General features: G+C 32.9%; 2 long non-coding RNA genes across 2 annotated transcripts; both read right to left on the bottom strand.

The window, feature by feature from the left end:
- Positions 1–14,387: 14,387 nt before the first annotated feature.
- On the bottom strand, positions 14,388–15,267 carry LOC121204534 (uncharacterized). The gene is made up of 3 exons (XR_005899583.1): positions 15,240–15,267; positions 14,809–15,002; positions 14,388–14,709 (listed from the first exon to the last, which is right to left on the bottom strand). It is a non-coding gene; the product is annotated as an uncharacterized lncRNA (long non-coding RNA).
- A 4,005-nt stretch (positions 15,268–19,272) lies between these two features.
- LOC121204533 (uncharacterized) lies at positions 19,273–19,510 on the bottom strand. The gene is made up of 2 exons (XR_005899582.1): positions 19,453–19,510; positions 19,273–19,375 (listed from the first exon to the last, which is right to left on the bottom strand). It is a non-coding gene; the product is annotated as an uncharacterized lncRNA (long non-coding RNA).
- Positions 19,511–20,388: the final 878 nt, after the last annotated feature.

Genomic DNA, 20,388 nt, shown 5'->3' with positions numbered 1-20,388 from the left:
GTGTCCAATTAGAAATTAGGGACCAAATTGAATAAATTGAAAAACTTGGGTTCTCGAAGCAATTTGTATGAAATTGCTTTGGATTATTAATTAGGAGGTTTAAATAGCAATTTTCCCAATTTCTAAGTTTTTGTACTAAAATGGGCATGCATGGAAAATTTTAAAAGTTTAGTAAGAAGGGGCATTTTGGTCATTTAGTAATAAAATTGATAAAAAGGGAAAATGAAAGCTAAATTAGCCATCTTCTTCCCCATAGCTGCCAAAATTTGTATGTTCTCCATAGCTAGGGTTTTCAACATTTTCAAGCTCAATAGTAAGTGCTCCCTAACCCCGTTTAATGTTCTTTATATTTTTGAGATCCTTGAAGCATGTTCTAGCCATTTCTACCCTTATTTTAAGCTAGGGTTCACGTTCAAAAACTTACCCATGTGTGACATGTTTGTATTTTTGTGTTTAATGGAAGAATATGAAAGTTTGGTGTATGATAAACATATTTTATCAAGTGGTTTTCCATGAAAACACCTAAAAGGGACTTATTTGTAAAAGGTATAAAATGTGTGGTAGAAATGGGAAATAGAGGAAAATATGGGCTGGTATGAGTTTAGAATAGATTTGGCTAGGCTTGGGTAACCAAGGAAACACATGCATTTCATTTTACGAGCGTTAGGACTAAATTGTAAAAATGTTAAAGGTTAGGAGTAAAATGGTCATTTTGCCCAAGAGTGAATTTTGGGGCTGAATTTGAATAATGTGATAGAATAATAATTTATTTTGTGTGTATAGACCCCGAGAGACCAATTCCAGAGGTTGACCGTGGAAAACAAAAGGTTTCAGAATAACTGAAAATCTAAATCTGAAACATTTTCCAAGTAAGTTCATGTAACTCGAATGTAGACTTTTTAAATACATTACAAATGTATATTCTTGTATGTAAAATAATAGTGATATTCAATGTATGATAATTCATGAAAATTGATGTTATGATGAAATGTCCCGGTTGAATAAAAAGGAATAATTGATGGATTTTTCGAAAATGAATTGATGGTAAAAAGGATTTAGCCCGGACGGGTGTTCCTTAAGTGATCTAGCCTCTCGAATGATACATGTGCTGAAATGGATTTAGCCCGGACGGGTAATCCAGTTAGTTTCTAAATTTAGCCTGGACTGGTAATTCAGATCCAAACTCATAAGGGTAATTGTCATTGCAGGGGATTTAGCCTGGAGTGGTAATCCCATCGTAAGAGCGACATTCACGGAAGTGCGTACTTGAACGGATTACTTGCATAATTTGATGGTAAATGGGATATCCATCGAGATTTCAAGAAATTCGAAGGGATTAATATGAGAACTAAGAATGGAAATTCTTGAATTGATGAGCTCATCTAAGACTAATGCTATAACGTATTGATATGAAACGGACCTGATGATTGAGTGCATATGATAGGGAAATTATTATATACTCATTGGAATGAATGTCTATTATGGTTGTATGCTAAATAACCGGTAAGTTTACAATCCTGTTATATGAACTTACTAAGCATGTTAATGCTTACCTCGTTTTATTCTCCCTACCTTTTTGAGTGTGTTGACTCGTGAAGATTGGAAGACGATCGGAGCATTGGTCACACTATTGACAAGTCTCGTTTTGGTATAAAGAACTTTTACTTTCTTATAATGGCATCTATAGGGCTTTTTGATTATTTTGTATATGTGTCATTTGGTTAACCAAAGAAATGGCTTATGAAAAAAATACTAATTCATTTTGCATATGGCCATGAGATGTGGCTTCTTTTGATATGGGTTGTAACCCTAGCGAATATACATGTTTAAGTTTAAATGTTTCATGTGATGTGCTTGAATGGTCTAGCATGGATGAATGTGTAAAATAAGGGCCAATAATTTGAGAATGGTTATGGTACAAATTGGCATGTGGTTATATCTTGGCCTAAGTATAAAATATGGAATGGGTTTATGTTAACCCTAATACAAGAAGTGTAACTTGAACAAGTGTAATAAGGTTACTTGTAAGATCATGTCAACGATGGTTTAATATAATTACATACCAAGTTAAGTGTCCTTGAAGTATAGGAGTGTGTACATGGATGTAATAAGGTGACCCATCGCTTGGAAAATAGCCTTCAAATGGTCCATACAGGTAGACACATGGCCATGTGTCTAGGCCGTATGTGACACATGGTCTGCCCCTATGGGCGTGTTGCCCAACCATGTGTATCCTGTACCCTAATTTTGCAAGTCAGTATGCTCAGTAGTAAACACACGGGCTAAGACATGGGCGTGTGTGTTGCCCGTGTGAGGGACACGGCCTACCGATATGGATGTGTACTCTGGCCGTGTGAAGTCTGTACCATTTTTATGAAAAATCAATTAATTTTTATTTGACCACACAGTCTGGCCACATGGCCTTGTGATATAGCCGTCTGACCCAAAATTGATGCTGACATCACAGTCAGAGAGCTACAAGGTCAGAGGACACGGGCGTGTGTAACACCCCTAACCCGTATCCGTCGCCAGAATGGGGTTCCGAAGCATTACCAGAAAAGATACAACTTTCATTCATTCATACAATCACTCAGATCATAATCAAAGGCTTACATTTGTAACTTTAGTTTAACAATTCTGGAATTATTAATACACATGACATAAACAATTTTATTAAATTCACATAAGTGAACCAATATGTCAATATTCATTTGCATTTCACATTAAACACATCACAAATTTTGAATTTATATATATAACATAACAAACATTTACGTAATGATATAAGATATAAAAGCCAAAATTAAACATAATAATAACACCTAAATTCGCAAGCTAATAACCATTATTTATTCAAACAATCTTTTAACCATTTTTAAACATAATTACCAAATCAAAACATACCAAAATGTATATGCTAGCATAATGACCAAATTACAAATACACAACCTATTCACTTGTTCATCTATTCGACTATCAAAATCAATCAATTTAGTCATACGAATTCCACCATTACTTTTAAGTTAAACTAACCATATAATATCCGAATACATGTATCAACTTGTCACATAAATACCAAACTACCAACATATATGTCATATGCATACATATCTAATGTATCTTTCATTAGCCAAATATGCATACATATCATTTACCAATTTTAAGCAAAGTTTATACAACAAATTATATATCAAATTTTATATCAATAATAAACTACTCCAGATAATCAAATTAATAATATAGTAAAGTCATTTCATAGCTTATCAAAACATGTAATACATTTAACGTATTAATCCATTTTCAAATGTAATTGCCGAATACATCCATCCTTGATAATATACATATCACACGTATTTTATATCATTAAGACATACATTATCTTTGGACATGATCAGCTAATTAACATTATTAATTAATTACATCTTTCTTACTCAAATGACCAACTTCACGAACGATCATATATACATAACATTGCTTATAAAGACATATATATATTATGGCAAAAGTACATCCATCAACTAAATTATTACTCAAGTCGATTCATATAGCCAAGCACACAACGCACATATACCATGAACATAATTTCCAAAATGAGCTAAATACATGACCGATTACACATCATAACTAAAATCATTATCAAGCCATTTCCAAAGCATATAACACCTATCACAAATACCACTCATTCATAGCACGTAGCATTATAACCAAAACGAAATTAAACCATAATCAAACATAACCAAATTCAGACATAGAAGTTAAGCCATTTTCGCATGGCTTAAATTATACATAAACCAAAATCCAACATTTCAAAAATATAATCCAGCCTATACATGCCATAGATTCGAAAGTTCACTTATAAAAATATCGAAAATAGTCAATAGTGTGATAGACTTGGCTGACGATCCCTGAGCTCGTAACTTGAATCCAAAATCTATAAAACAGAGGTAAACAAGAACTCACACAGTAGCTATTTAAGCTTAGTAAGTCATAAGCATATAAACATCTCAATAACATAATCAACTCAAACTATACTATCATATTCACATTAATATCAAGCTTACAATTTCATGTATATCATATACTTTCACATATAGAATTAGTTGGAACTGAATGTACATACATATATTAACAAAGTACATTTACTCTCATACACAAATACTCATGAATCAAAATATAACTTAATATACATATTCATAGTATACGGCCGAATATACTACTCATATACACATATGTTCACATTAATAACTTGTAAAATTTAACATAACATATCAAATGGCCAACTTACCTTAATTCCAAATAAGTGATCAACTAACTCATACCTGATCGTTTAGTTCATTTTAACCTTTGAACACAACTTATCATTGCCCGTTGAACCATTCGAAATTGAATAGGATACTCAGATAATCACATATACCAGACTTGGTCTTACATGCTATCTCATATCGATGCCATTGTCCCAGATAGGGTCTTACACGAATCAAATACGATGCCAATGTCCTAGATACTCGTAACCACATATCGATGCCAACGTCCCAGACATGGTCTTACTCGAGAACGCATATAGAAAATCCTATGTCATGACATATGTATCCTAGCTATTCCTAAGGTTCATACGGAACTTTCGGATGTCGTAACTCAGTTGAAACGAATTCATAAACATAGCTACCAAGCTTGTACACATTCGGCTAACTCATATATATATTCACATATTTCATTTCAGCATATATATAGCTCACATTTAATTAAAATTAACAACCTCTATTTGCTTATAAACTTACCTCGGAAGATGAAAAACGGAACAAGACGACTAGTTAACAACTTTAGTTTTCCCCCGATCCAAATCTAATTTCTTTAGTTCTTGATCTAAACATATTAAAATTAAACTCATTCAAACATATTGTCACTCAATTTAGTCCAAAAACACATAAATGGGAAAATCACCATTTTACCCCTGACATTTCATAATTTTTACAATTTAGTCCAAATTGCATAAAAAACAAAACATGTAAAATTTGCACACATCATGCTTAGGCCAAATGTTCCTAGTGTTCATACAAGTCCATACATTTCATTTATTTCACATTTTAGTCCCTTAATTTATTATTTTTGCAATTTAGCCCTAATTACTCAAAATTATCAAAAATTCCAATACAAAGCATATCAATCCAAATCATATCTTTCATATTTCACCAAATAACATCACAAAACTAAAATATTCATCAATGGAATAACTCAAAATATTCACCAAAATCAAAAATTTGGGCATGGGCTTTGTAGATAACATAGCAGCGATCTCAAAAATATAAAAATTATCAAAAACCGAGCTAGTTACATACCTTAATCAAACTTAACAATGGACGAATGCCCTAGCTTTCTTTCGTTTCTTTCTTTATGTTTTTAGGTCATGAAAATAAGAATATAAACATTGGCTTTTAGTTGTATGTTTTATGATAACATATAACTTATTAATTAATTTACAAAAATAACCTTTATAATAAAATTATAAAACCATTATATATAAGGTCACTACCGTGCACTCATTTAATCATTGGTCTAATTGCAACATAAGTACCTCATATAAGAAAGACATCATCAATTCGGCCCTTTTAAGAATAAACATCAAATTTTCACTTTACGCGATTAAGCCCTTTTATTAAATCAGCCACTCAAACGAAAAAATTAAATCACGAAAATTTAACACATATAAATTCTCATATAATAAACAAAGAAAATAAATTCTAAATATTTTTCTGACTCGAATTCATGGTCCTGAAACCACCGTTCCGAATAGGGTCCAAATCGGGCTGTTACAACTCTCCCCCCTTAGGAATTTTCATCCCCAAAAATCTTACCGGTAAATAGGTTCAGATAACGCTCTTTTATTACAACCTCTACCTCCCACGTTGCTTCCTCAACTCTGGGTTTATGCCACAATATTTTAACTAGTGAAATTTTCTTATTTGGCAATTTTGTAACCTCGCGAGCCAGACTGCGAATCGGTTCTTCTTCATTTGTCATATCGAGCTTAATCTCAATCTCTGATGGACTAATCACATGTGAGGGATTATATTGATATCTACGAAGCATCAAAACATGGAATACATTGTGGATCTTTTCTAGCTCAGGTGGCAACAGCAGTCTATAAGCAACCGACCCGATACGCTCTATAATCTCATATAGTCCAACAAATCTCGGACTCAATTTTCCTTTACGATCAAATCTGAGTATTTTCTTCTATGGTGAGACTTTTAAAAAGACTTTGTCTCTGATCTGAAACTCTATATCTTTTCGTTTCAAATCCACATACAATTTCTGATGATTTGACGCTGTTTTCAGGCTTTCACAGATCACTTTTACTTTCTGTTCAATCTCTTTGATCAAATCGACCCTGTGTATCTTGTTTTCACTGAGCTCGGTCCAATATAATGGTGTACAACATTTATGACCGTACAAAGCTTCGTAAGGTGCCATTTTGATACTCGATTGAAATCTATTATTGTATGCAAATTCAATCAGAGGTAAGTATCATTCCCACATACCTTCGAACTCGAGAATGCAACATCTCAACATATCTTCAAGTATCTGAATGATTCTTTTGGATTGGCCATCTGTTTGTGGATGGAAAGCAGTGTTGAAATCTAATTTCATACCTAAGACATCTTGCAGTTTCTTCCAAAACCGCGATGTAAATCTCGGATCTCTATTCGAAACAATAGAAATAGGCACACCATGTAATTGCACAATCTGAGAAACAAACAATTCAGCTAGCTTATCGAGTGAATAATCTGTACGAACCGGAACAAAGTGAGCTGATTTGGTCAATTTATCCACAATAACCCAGATTGCATCTTTCTTCCTCGGTGTCAACGGTAAACCAGATACAAAATCCATCGTGACTCTGTCTCATTTCCACTCAGGTATCATGATTGGCTGAAGCAACCCAGAAGGTACCTGATGCCCGGCTTTTACCTGCTGACAGACTAAACATTTCGAAACAAAGTAAAAAATGTCTCGTTTCATACCATGCCACCAGTAAAGCTGTTTAAGACCATTATACATCTTCATACTAGCTGGGTGAACAAATAACCTACTGCTGTGAGCTTCGTTTAAAATCATCTGAATCAACTCTGAATTTCTTAGGACACATATTCGGTTCCTGAACCTCAAACAACCCTCAGCATCAACTCGAAACTTGGATTCAAAATTTGAATCACATTGAACTCGCTTTGCTAACAAACCATTATCAACTTTCTGAGCATCACAAATTTGTTGAACAAATAACGGTCTTGCTTTTAATTCAGCTATTATCAAACCATTATCAAACATAGCCATATGTGCATTCATTTCATGTAAAGCAAACAGTGATTTTTGGCTTAAAGCATCAACAACAACATTAGCCTTTCCCGAATGGTAGTCAATCACAAGCTCATAGTCTTTTAGCAACTCTAACCATCGTCGTTGTCTGAAATTCAGATATTTCTTAGTCATCAAATATTTCAGGCTTTTTTTATCAGAATAAACATGACATTTCTCACCGAACAGATAGTGACGCCATATCTTCAATGCAAACACAATAGCTGTCAATTCTAGGTCGTGTGTCGGATAATTCTCTTCATGCAGCTTTAATTGTCTCAAGGCATAAGCTATGACTTTTCCTTCTTGTATCAAAACACAACCAAAACCATTTAAAGATGTATCACTATAGATAACAAATTCTTTACCCGATTCTGGCTAAACTAGCACTAGACCTTTGGTGAACAAGGCTTTCAACTAATCAAAACTTTTCTGGCACTTTTCTAACCACTCGAACTTAACATCTTTCTAAAGTAGCTTTGACATCGAGATTGCAATTATAGAGAAACCTTTCACGAACCATCTATAGTAACCGGCAAGTCCCAAAAAACTTCAGACTTCAGAAACATTTTTCGGAGGTTTCTAATCAAGTATAGCTAAAATTTTACTCAGATCAACCTGCATACCAGATGCTAATACAGCATGGCCCAGATAACTGACTTCACATAACCAGAACTCACATTTACTGAACTTTGCACACAACTGTTTATCTCGCAAAGTCTGTAACACAAGTCTCAGATGTTTGGCATACTCAATTTCATCACGGAGTAGATCAAAATGTCATCTATGAATACAACCACAAACTGATCCAAATACTGTCTGAAGATCCGATTCATCAAATCCATGAAAACAGTAGGCGTATTAGTAAGTCCGAAAGGCATAACCAGAAATTCAAATAAATGATCAACTAACTCATACCTGATCGTTTAGTTCATTTTACACCTTCGAACACAACTTATCATTCCCATTGAACCATTCAGAATTGAATAGGATACTCGGATAATCACATATATTGAACAATGCCAACGTCCCAGACTTGGTCTTACATGCTATCTTATATCGATGCCACTGTCCCAGATAGGTTCTTACACGAATCAAATACGATGCCGATGTCTCAGATACTCGTAACCACATATCGATGCCAACATCCCAGACATTGTCTTACTCGAGAACACATATAGAAAATCCTATGTCATGACATATGTATCCTAGCTATTCCTAAGGTTCATACAAAACTTTCGGATGTCGTAACTCAGTCGAATCGAATTCATAAACATAACTGCCAAGCTTGTAAACATTCGGCTAAATCATGTATATATTCACATATTTCATTTCAGCATATATATAGCTTACATTTAATTAAAATTAACAGCATCTATTTGTTTATAAACTTACCTCGGAAGATGGAAAATGGAACGGGACGACTAGTCGACAACTTTAGTTTTTCCCGATTCAAATCTGATTTCTTTGGTTCTTGATCTAAACATATTCAAATTAAACTCATTCAAACATATTTTCACTCAATTTAGTCCAAAAACACAAAAATGGGCAAATTACCATTTTACCCTTAACATTTCATACTTTTTACAATTTAGCACAAATTGCATAAAACACAAAACATGTAAAATTTGCACACATCATGCGTAGGCCGAACGTTCCTAGTGTTCATACAAGTCTATACATTTCATTTATTTCACGTTTTAGTCCCTCAATTTATTATTTTTGCAATTTATCCCTAATTACTCAAAATCATCAAAAATTCCAATACAAAACATATCAATCAAAATCATATCTTTCATATTTCACCAACTAACATCACAAAACTCAAATATTCATCAATGACATAACTCAAAATATTCACCGAAATCAGAAATTCGAGCATGGGCTTTGTAGATAACAGAGCAACGATCTCAAAAACATAAAAATTATCAAAAACCGAACTAGTTACATTCCTTAATCAAACTCAAAGAAGGAACATACCTTAGGACTCCTCATAGAGAATGGGATTTTGTACCAATTGACTATATCGGGTACTCTGCACTAGATCATGTAGCTGAAAGAAGGAACAAAACCTTGCTTAACATGGTTTATTCAAAGTTAAGCCATTCACAACTCCCTACTTTCTTATTGGGATATGCGATACAAACATCTTGCTATATTCTGAATGATGTGCCAACCAAGTCTGCTTGTAAGACACCTTATGAACTGTGGCATAGAAAGAAACCTGCTCTAAATCACTTTAGAATATGGGGTTGTTCAGTGTACATTCTGGACAAGGATACAAAGAAGTTGGATGCACGATCATAATTGTGAATGTTTATAAGATATCTGAAAGGAACAGAAGATGAATTATTCTACAACTCAAAAGATAATATGATTAAAGTTTCTATATGCTACTTTCCTTAAAGAAAACTACATGGATATTTAAGCCTCGAAGTTGGTAATCAAGGAACTTTTGAGGGTTGTAGAAAATCACCAAATTCAATTCTTGAAAAAGTTGTAGAAATACCTGCAAACAATCAATAACATAGGGGAATCCATCATAATTGGAAAGTTTCTAAGAAAGCAAACTTCTTCATCTATGATGGTAGTACTTATAATACGGAAGCTAATTATTAGGATAATGATCAATTCACTTATGAGGAGGCTATATAAGACACTAATTCCAAGCTCTGGAAACAGGCCATGGATACCAAGATGGATTTAATGAAATCCAATACGGTGTCGGAACTTGTAGAGTTACTGGTTAGGATTAAACTCATATGGTGTAAGTGGATCTACAAGAAGAAGAGAGATGTAGAAAGGAAAGTGGAAACACATAAAGCTAGACTTGTAGGGAAAGGATACATATAGAAAGAAGTCACCTATTACGATGAGACATTCTCTCTGGTAGCCCTGCTCAAGTCTATTTGCATACTCTTATCCATTGTCACTGCTCTCAATTATGAGATCTGGCAAATGAATGTTAAGACAACATTCTTGAATGGCTATCTTGATGAGCCCATTTACATGGCTTAACCCAATGGCTATGTTGTCAAACGAAAAGAGTGGAAAGTTTGCAAACTACTAAGATCCATTTCTGGGCTTAAGCAGACATCACACTCATGGAATAAAAGATTTGATCAAATAATCAAGACATTTAGATTTGAGAAAAATGTTGATGAACCTTTTGTTTATAAGCATATAAAGGATACAAATGTGGTCTTCCTCACTTTCTATGTCGATGATATTCTAGTTATCAGAAATAATGTAGGAGAATTATAATCGGTTAAACTATGGTTATTTCAACAGTTTAGCATGAAGAACTTGGGTGAAGCTAGTTATATTCTTGGAATTTGAATCCCTAGGGATCGAAAGAATAAAATGATTGTTCTATCATAAGTTTTATACATCAATAATGTACTGGAATAGTTTGCAATGGCCAATGCAAAGTCAAGCGCTCAGCCGCTGCATCGGGTTTTCATCTTTGTTCGGATAATTGTCCTAAGACTGCGGAAGAAAGAGAGCATATGAGTAAGGTTTCATATGCTTCAGCAATTGGAAGCCTTATGTATGTTATGCTTTGCACATGTTCGGATATCTATTTGGTCAAAAAAATAGTGGATATGGTTAAAGTAGCTTCTGAATATAACCTTGCGGATTCGTTTTTTAAGACTCTTGTAACTAGGAGTTTCGAAAACATGTCAAGGATATGGGAATGTGAAACATGACACATTTACTTTACTAGGGCAAGTGGGAGATTATTAGGAAGTGTGTCCATATTGTAATAAACATGTAATTGTTTTCTATATATTTGAATGATGAATAAATAAATAAAGCTAATTTCACATTTCACTGTTATTTCTTTTGTGTTTTTGTCTTTCATGTTTTGCATGTATAGTGAAATTGTGACAATAAAATATTAGCTCATTAAATATGATAAGTGACATTGTAAGAATGTTTACATTGTGAGAAAGACAACTTACTTTAATAGATAATCTAAACGAGTCTGGAATCCCGTAAAAGAATCAAAGTGAGCATTTGATTCAAATACTTAGAAGGGTTATTATGTTATCTACAATTCCAATTGAAGAGATGATTTGTCTTGACTATCAGAACAGTTAACTCCATAGGTAGATACATAGATGTATTAATTGGAAGAATGATACATTGAACTGAACCCAAGATGAATTAATTCTGAATCCATTTGTGAATTAATTCACTTGTGACGTTCATGGTGTAATTTACCTAAGTCCTGAGTTAGTCACTAACCATGCGTATGTAACTCACATGATTTGATATAAGTGGAGGCTTATGCTCTAAAGATGGTCAAGCCCATACCCGGTATCTTAGGTATATAACTTGTGTGTGGCATGGCTTTATTAGCAACAGTGAAATTCATAGATTAAAGAGTTAACAATATTATTTTATTGGCTTATGTGGATTGATAAATATGAAACGTGGCCTCGAGTTGCTTATTCTCTAATGAGGAATTTATGATAGTCCTTTGTTGACAATGGTCATACTAATCATTAAGAAGACATAATGGTGACAATGAGATAAAATAGGATTGTATTGAGTGAACATATTTAATTTAAAGGAATCAAGGATATCATATGAGAGTAACACATATGATGAGGTCATTAGACAAATTAGTTGCATGAATTGCTTTCGTAAAGAGTATAGAATAAGGAGTTTTAAATCATTATACTTCTTTTGAACTGACTACATGATTAAGTAAATTGTGAATTATTGGAACGATAATTCTCGACATAATTGCAATTACTAGAGTCTAATTGTATATGTCCAATTGGTCTCTTCGCTAGCTCAACAAATGTTCGATTAGACTGCATTTGAATCACAAGAAAATTCTATGGCTTTGGAAATAATTTAATTGAGTCGATTTATTCGATGTGAAATTTAATTAGGTGGTCGTGAGAATTGTTTAAATAGATAATTTGATTAAAGAATTTTTTTTGAAAAATTAATTTTGGAAAATTTAAGTGATTTTTGGGAAAATTAATTTTGATCAAGTAAAATTAAATTAATTAAATTAATTAAAATAAATATGATAATTTTGGAAATTAATTTTCAAGTCAGACAATTAGCCTAATGGTAATTGAACTTGAAAATTGGACCTTAGATCGAAAATTGGGCTTGAGAACCCAAAACCAAGACAGAGAACTGGGCCTAGTATGTGAAACCGGGTCAACGGTCCAACCAGTGGCAGGATCAGACTGATCACGTTGTCATTGGCTCGGACCAATTTGGCTCGGGGTTTCATGAGGGTGTTGAACCTGGAATGGCACCACCAAACACGACGGTGTCGATGGTGACGACAATGGCATTTTGGTGGCCAACGGGTGGTCCTTCGACAGTTGAGGAGTGGAAGAATCACACTACTACTAGGAGTCTGCCGAATAATTTGATTTCAAATTAATTATTCCAAAAATAATATTAAATTTAATAAATTTAATATTTAATTTAATTTAATACTTATTTTAATAGTATTATATTAATTTAATATTAAAGTAATTATCTTAACATTAAATTTAATTTAATATTTATCTTATAGATAAATATTTTATTAATTTAATAAATTTCATATTAAATTTAATCTAATATTTATCTTGATAAGTATTATATTAATTTAATATTAAAGTGATTAAGTTTAGAGAAATTGTGAAATTGTCTCAGTAGTAATTTGTGAAAATGTTTCTGATTCGAAGTGAGCTCACACTCACTTTGCACAAGTAAAATTGTAATATAGTATTGTTTATAACGAAATACTTAGAAGTATTTTGAGGATCGTACCCAAGGGAGGATGGAGTAAATCTATAAAAAAATTTACAATAATAAGTCTAAGTAGTAGTAATTAATTCTTATATTACGACAAATAATAAAATAGATTAATGAAAGAATTTAAATAACTAATATAAATAAACAAGAAAATTAACAAAAGACTAAAATTAATAAACCAATCAAGAGGATTAACTCACTTCAAGGTTTATAATTAACTTCATATTAGGGTTTAGGGTTGATTAGCTATCAATTAACCACTTATACCTTTCGGCCTCTAACTAATTAATCAATTGGTTGATACTCGCTTATCTCTCAACCTCACTTTCTCAACCAAGATAAACTACGATTTACTTTATTCGAGTTATCTTCCGATCTCGTCTAACCTATGATAACTTCCTAAGGTTGTTAAGCCTAGGGTTTAAGAACACGTATTTATACCAACTAATCCTTTCAAGAAACCCTTAATCCTATGTTAATCACATCCCCATCCACTCGTTAATCTCTCCAAAGGGATTTGGTCAATCATGTTACTCATAATCTCAATCTCAATTGAATAAATAATGTGAAAAACACGATTGAATCAGAAGAGAAATGAGATCAGAATAACCGTGGGTTTATATTGGATAGAGAACGCGGTAGTAAACTAATTTATTGGAATAATGAAATATGTCGATTACAAAGAAGAAATAAACTAAAATACTTTAATAAAACAAAATAATTCTTGGATCAAAACTGATTCCAAGAGGAAAAATAAATAGTTTATGGAAAGCCGAAAGAAAACTAATCTAATCATACTCATAAACTTCTATGATCTTTTAGTGTTATTTATAGAAGGGTTGGCAGCCCAAATTAGGTCTTCAATACGTCCTAGGTCTTCGTATAAGGTTGATTTTGTGGACGAAAATAGCCTTGATATTCTTGGGCATCATGTCGACCAATGTCGCGCCATAGCCCTTGCACTACAGCAAAACAGGTTTTTAGCGGCATTTTTTTGGCCTTATAAATGCCACTATAGAACATGACCTTTAGCGGTACTTTTTCCACAAACGCCGCTAAAGAAAATGAACTTTAAAAAAAGTTAATTAAATAATATTTATTTCTATGATAAATATTTTTTTTATTTTTGAAATTTGAACTTTAAACTATATACTTTTAAGGATAAATAAAAAAATATTATTTAAATTAAATTTTCTATGAAAATTTTAACTTTAAAACTAAATATAAAAAAAATAAATTTAAAATTAAAATTTAAATATTATGTTTTTGATTCAAGTTCAACTTTTGGCACACCTTACAAACATGGGCTCTAAACAGGGAGAAAGATTGCATCTCGGGCAACAAAAATCAAAACAGTACAAAGGTAATATCTTCATCAAAATAATTTTATCAATATCGATAAGGTACAATAACCCTGCTCACAAGTTCAATCATTGTTATGCCCGACTAATAATATTTATATACCAACAATGAAGGATCCAAGTTCATAATCAATGAACCTAATCTCGTTAGCAGCTACAATTTCCTCTATATCTTCAAATTCCCAAAGACAGTCTATTCTCCAAAATTTCAAAATCCCTGAAGTTAAAAGAGTGCAAACCATGCAAAAGTATGACATGCAAAAAACGAGAAATGAAATCTTTTAAGTATTATGGTTTGCTTAGCTGTAAAGACTACCTTGCTTGTACAGCCACCAAGAAAGCTTCCTCGTGTACTTCAGGGTAAATTAATATTCATTGATCCATCCACCTTTGCACATGCTTGTTCAAAACAGGCACGGGCTCGGGTTCCTTTATTTCCACAACCACACAATCGTACATTAAGAATGTCTTGGCCACTGATGCTGCATGCTCAAAGCAACATCTGACCACCTATATCAACAAAAATATAATCATCAAAAACTGGGATTTGAACACAAATCCTTTCCCTGAATTCCCCCTAGGCTTCTTTTCTACCGAATATTCTTGCAATTCATGGATATACAAATTTTATTTGAGTCCCGCTAGCTTTAAAAACACTTTGGGTTAAATTTGTAAACTAGGGACAAAGCTATTTGGCACGCGAACATTCAATTAAAATGGAGTCAAGCACTTAACAAGGGAACAAACCTTGGTTGGATCAATAATTCCTGCAGATGGCGGCATTGAATCCATACCTAGGGTTATCATTGGTGAGCACCTGCCAATAATTAAATAACAAAAGGAAAACCACAATTGTTATCACACTGCGTAAAAAGCAGAGTACTGTTCATGGTAACTTGAAACATAATATTCTTAGCAGTAAAGAATAATATTCAAATGCTTAACATTGCTGCGGATAATTCACACAAGCCAGACTATTTCGAACAACTTACTTTTGTCATAACAGTTGCTTGTAGAAATGCTATAATTTAATATGTATAAATATGAAATAGGACTTAATGAATTAAATGCTAGAAATTTAACATGATGGGCTGCTTGGACATTATAATTAAGATCGATTCAACACTTATGTAAATACTAAAATTTTAACATCTATAGGCTGTTCTGGACAGCCATGAATAAGGTACATTAAACGTAGGTTTTTTTGTCAATAATTCTTCCATGTATAAGCTGTTTCGGACAGCACAAGTAGGCACTTCATGACATTCAACATCACTATAAAATGCTATGATTCTAATTACATAGGCTGTTTCGGACAGCCATGAATAAGACGCATTAAATGCATAATACCTTGACAATAACACCCCATACACAAACTATTTCAATCAGCATAAATCGGATAATTTGTGGCTTCAACATGCTAATTTTACCATAATTTTGTCTAAAATTTGCACAGTCTTCAACATTGAACATCATTAAATTTAAATAGTTGATTTCACACTCATTATATCTACATTTGGACTTCATTAAACCTAGAAATTATCTATGTCGAAACACATTTAATCTGTCCAAAAATCAGACAGTATAATGTAGCCATTAATCAAACCGAACTCTATTCAATCCATTCGAATTTGAACAACATAAGACATACTAGACTCTTGTATAAATGCTGGAAAACTTGTCCTTACTAGGCTGTTTAAACAGCATAAACAAGGTAAAATCATGAGATATAATCCGGCTTTTACTCATTAATTTTATTCAAAGTCAAACCGCATCCTTCATGTCCCAAAAATCATAAAATTCAACAAGCAGTATCATCGACATATTGTCCAAAATTTCAAACAGCAACATGGCAGAGAAAACCAAACCTTAACCACCTTTACATACAAGTAGGTAAAAAAACACTAAATTTGAACATTTAAGCAACATGAATAACACAAATTGAACAACTTATTAATGTCATTTAGGATAGCAACAATGTCATTATATCATTTTCGAACATCCAAAGAAAACTAGGAAACACACACAACCGAATAAGTGAAGGTTTAATTCATTGTACTTCACTGTCGAAAGTTGCATGTTAATTTAGCAATAATTAAAGCATGAAGTTTGAAGACAAAACCTCAAGAACTTACCTCACTTAAACACATATAACAAATAAGTTTATGATTTTTGGCATACCTCCTCTAAAAACTTACCAAAACTCCTCCAAGTTGTCAATCGACTACCCGACTTGCTCCCTCCTATCTCCTTAGCATTTAAAAGTACGTAAATTCTATTCTAAAATGTAAAAGTAAGTTTGAGCATCGAATATTTCAACAATACCTTCCTCAACTGCTGCCTAATAAATAGCCCAAAAAATGCAGTTTTATATGGTATTGAAGGACAATAATTGTAACAGCCAAATTTTAGTGAAATCGGAACAGTGGCTTCGGGACCACAAATTCGAGCCGAAAATAAAATTTATTTTAATTTTATTACATGGTCCATATTATGTTAGAAATATCATGTGAAAATTCTGATAAGAAAATTTTACCGATTATGTGTTTATTTACGGGATGGACTAAATCGCATAAAATGAAAAAGTTAAATTCTAGTGGCTAGAAGGATTAAATAGCTATGAAATTCAAAACTTGAGGTACTTATATGGTAATTGGACCATTAAATAAAAGTATATAGATATTTTTGTGACTCATCCATGGAAATTTAGAAAAAAGTGTAAGGACTAAATTAGAAATTGAAATAATTTAATTAATTAAAATATGATAAAAGAATTATCATCTTATTTTATATCATCTTCAACCCAAAAATACATGGAAACCCTAGGATAGAGAGAAAAAACTTTCTTAGCTTAATTGGGTAAGTTTTCTTGTCCTGTTTTTAGTAATTTTAATATTTTTGGTACTGGGATAGCTTAATCTATCTATTTGGGGGGTCAATTTGAAAAGTTATCAAAGTATGAAATTAGGCCATGGATGAATATGCTGAAAATTTGAAATTTATGGTAGAAAATGAAAGGTTGTTGATAGATAAACAACTTTTACAAAATGATTTTTGATAGAAACATGACTTAGGGACTAAAATGTAAAGTTGTGAAAATTGAAGAAAATTTCTGAAATTTATAGAATATATGTGCAATAAATTCTATATTGAAATTTTGATTAGGCTTGGAATAGGGAGTAAATTGCATAAATTTCATTTTCCGAGCCTAAGGACGAAATTGAATTTTACAAAAAATTTGGGGGCAAAATGGTAATTTTGCCTAGGATGTAAATTGAGTCCACTTGAATATGAAATGTGATAAATTGATGAATAAATTCATTTATATAGATCAGGACAACACAAATTCGAGATTAGACCGAGGAAAAGAAAACATTTCAAATTAGTAGATTTTTAAACACAAGCAAGTGTCGAGGTAAGTTCGTGTAACTAATCGAGCATGTAAATATGTTAAATTGAATGTTCTGTTTCTATGGAATGTGACTTATGTTGATGTGAATTGTTTGATTGCTAAAATGAAGAATTGAATACATGCTTGAAACAGTGAAAAAGGGTTAGGTTCCGTTTGAATATTGAATTCTGGTGATCACTACAGCAAAACAGACTTTTAGCGGCGCTTTTTTTAGCCTTTAGTGGCGCTTCTAAGCGCCACTAAAACTTTTTGTGGCGCTTTTGAAAACGCCGCTATAGGCGGCGCCGCAAAAATTGGTGGCGTTTATTAAAAAAAAGCGCCGCTAAAAGTCATGGCCTTTAGCGGCGTTTGAAAAAAAGCGCGCTACAAGTCGTGGCCTTTAGCGGCGTTTGGAAAAAAAAGCGCCGCTAAAAGTCATGGCCTTTAGCGGCGTTTGGGAAAAAAACGCCGCTAAAAGTCACGGTCTTTAGCGGCGTTTTTCCCACAAACGCCACTAATTTTGGCAGATTTGCAATACATTTTTTCCACCAATATTCAGCCCTTCCTGCATTAAAATCCAACCAAATACAATAAATATAGCATAAAATGCAGCCAAAATAGCAAATTTAGGATAAAAAATACAACCAAAAATATTAATTCTAAATAATACTTTAAATTTAACGAAAGATATATGATGTAATTAATAAAGTATGATTTAAAATATTCTTAGAATAATGTTAAACGTGACAAAGTTAAAAATATTCTTACAACGAGAAAACTAATGTCTAAGATGGCGGCTTTTGCGACTGTTGAAACATCTGCATCATCTGCTGAAGCTGTAGCTGGAGGTCATCGTACTTTTTCCTATGCTCTGCCTCCCTCGCTGCTGCCGCTGCCTCCCTCTCTGCTGCCTCCGCTCTAAGTTGTTGCTGGAGTTCTTCATATTTTCGTTGAACCTCGGCAATTTGCTCAACTATGTTCGCTTGCATCTGAGCTATCTGATCTCTTAACCTCTGAACTTCAGCTTTAGCTTGACTTCCGGAAGGCATGTATTGCTGGGAGCCGGATCCAAAATATTGGGTCGGGGTAACACCAGATCCTTGAAATTGAACTCGACCGTACCTTTCAGGACCCAAAACTTCAGTGACAATTCTGTTATCAATGTTCTCAAGATTAACAGAACTATCAGTCGAAGTAGCCGCTTCATATTCCGCCTTCTTATCCTTTAGTTTCTCTTAAAAAATCAATTAAAAAGTTAGAAACGAAATATATAATAAAAAGGAATGCAACATAACATTATTTAAAACTACTAATGATGAATTGAATTAAACAATTATAATTAAACATTATAAATATTTAGAATAAATCAAATATTATTAAGTAAATATACCATAATTTCTCCAGCTTCGGATGTCATAGGAGATCCATCTTTTTTCCTATGCGTAATCTCAAAAAGCTGAAGGCGCCCAACTTTTTGTCCAGATTTGACTTCCTACAATATAGTAGTAAAAATATTATTTAATATTAGAAAGTTATTAATATTTGAAAGAATTAATAAAATTTTAATACCTCGGCCTCAGCTACAGAAGCAAAACTTCTCGACCCTGCCGTGTGCGTGAATTTTTGTTTTTGCCTGCTGCTTATTCCAACTCGCTCACGGTCCTACATAATGAAATTATTATTACGTATATAGTAAACACTATATATAAGAGTTTGGAAATACGTAATACCTCTCCTTTCTTTGAATTCCAGAATCTAACCGCATCTTCCCATTGGTACCTCAGCATTCCCGGCGGGACATTTCTCAATTTTTCCTCGAGGCTTATGTCTTTCTTAAAATACTGTTTTTTTAAAATGCTTTTATTGTCTCTCCATTTTTTACCCAATGTCTTCTTGGTATAATCATCGGAGACCTCTAAAACAAATCTATCCTAAAAAAACACAAGTTTAGAATGTAAATATAAATGAAACTTAAACCAAAATATTATAAATTACATTCACATTTTGTTACCTTAATATTAGCGAGAGCCTGATTTTTGTTGCTATCAGGCATGTGATGCCATGATTCGTAGTTGATGGGCAACATATTGGCATTTCGTGCTAAAATGCCAATATAGCCTGCTAAAAGTCGAGCTTCAGATCCAACAGGCTGGCCATAAGTATTTCTACTTACTTTGACACGGTCGGCAGGATCTAAGTCGTATAAATCACTAAGCAATGTACGTCCTCGAGCTCTGCGCGTCCCACCATTTTCAGCTGAAAAATGATATACTATTATTATATTAAAATTTACAAATAAATTAATAATAAAAGTCAACACATGTAAAATAAACGTAACATTACTTTGAAATTCTTTAGGCTCGTCAAGTGTCTCTGGCACATTCGAAGATCCAACAACTGTCTGCTATTCACTATTTCCTTCTTCCGAATTTGGAGTATTCTGGACAATACTTAAACCACGTAATCTTCTTCTACGCATTTTTCCTGCAATACACATAAAATAGT

This window comes from Gossypium hirsutum, chromosome A08 (genome assembly GCF_007990345.1).
Source record: "Gossypium hirsutum isolate 1008001.06 chromosome A08, Gossypium_hirsutum_v2.1, whole genome shotgun sequence".
Taxonomy (NCBI): domain Eukaryota; kingdom Viridiplantae; phylum Streptophyta; class Magnoliopsida; order Malvales; family Malvaceae; genus Gossypium; species Gossypium hirsutum.
This window is presented reverse-complemented; position numbering and strand designations above follow the sequence as displayed.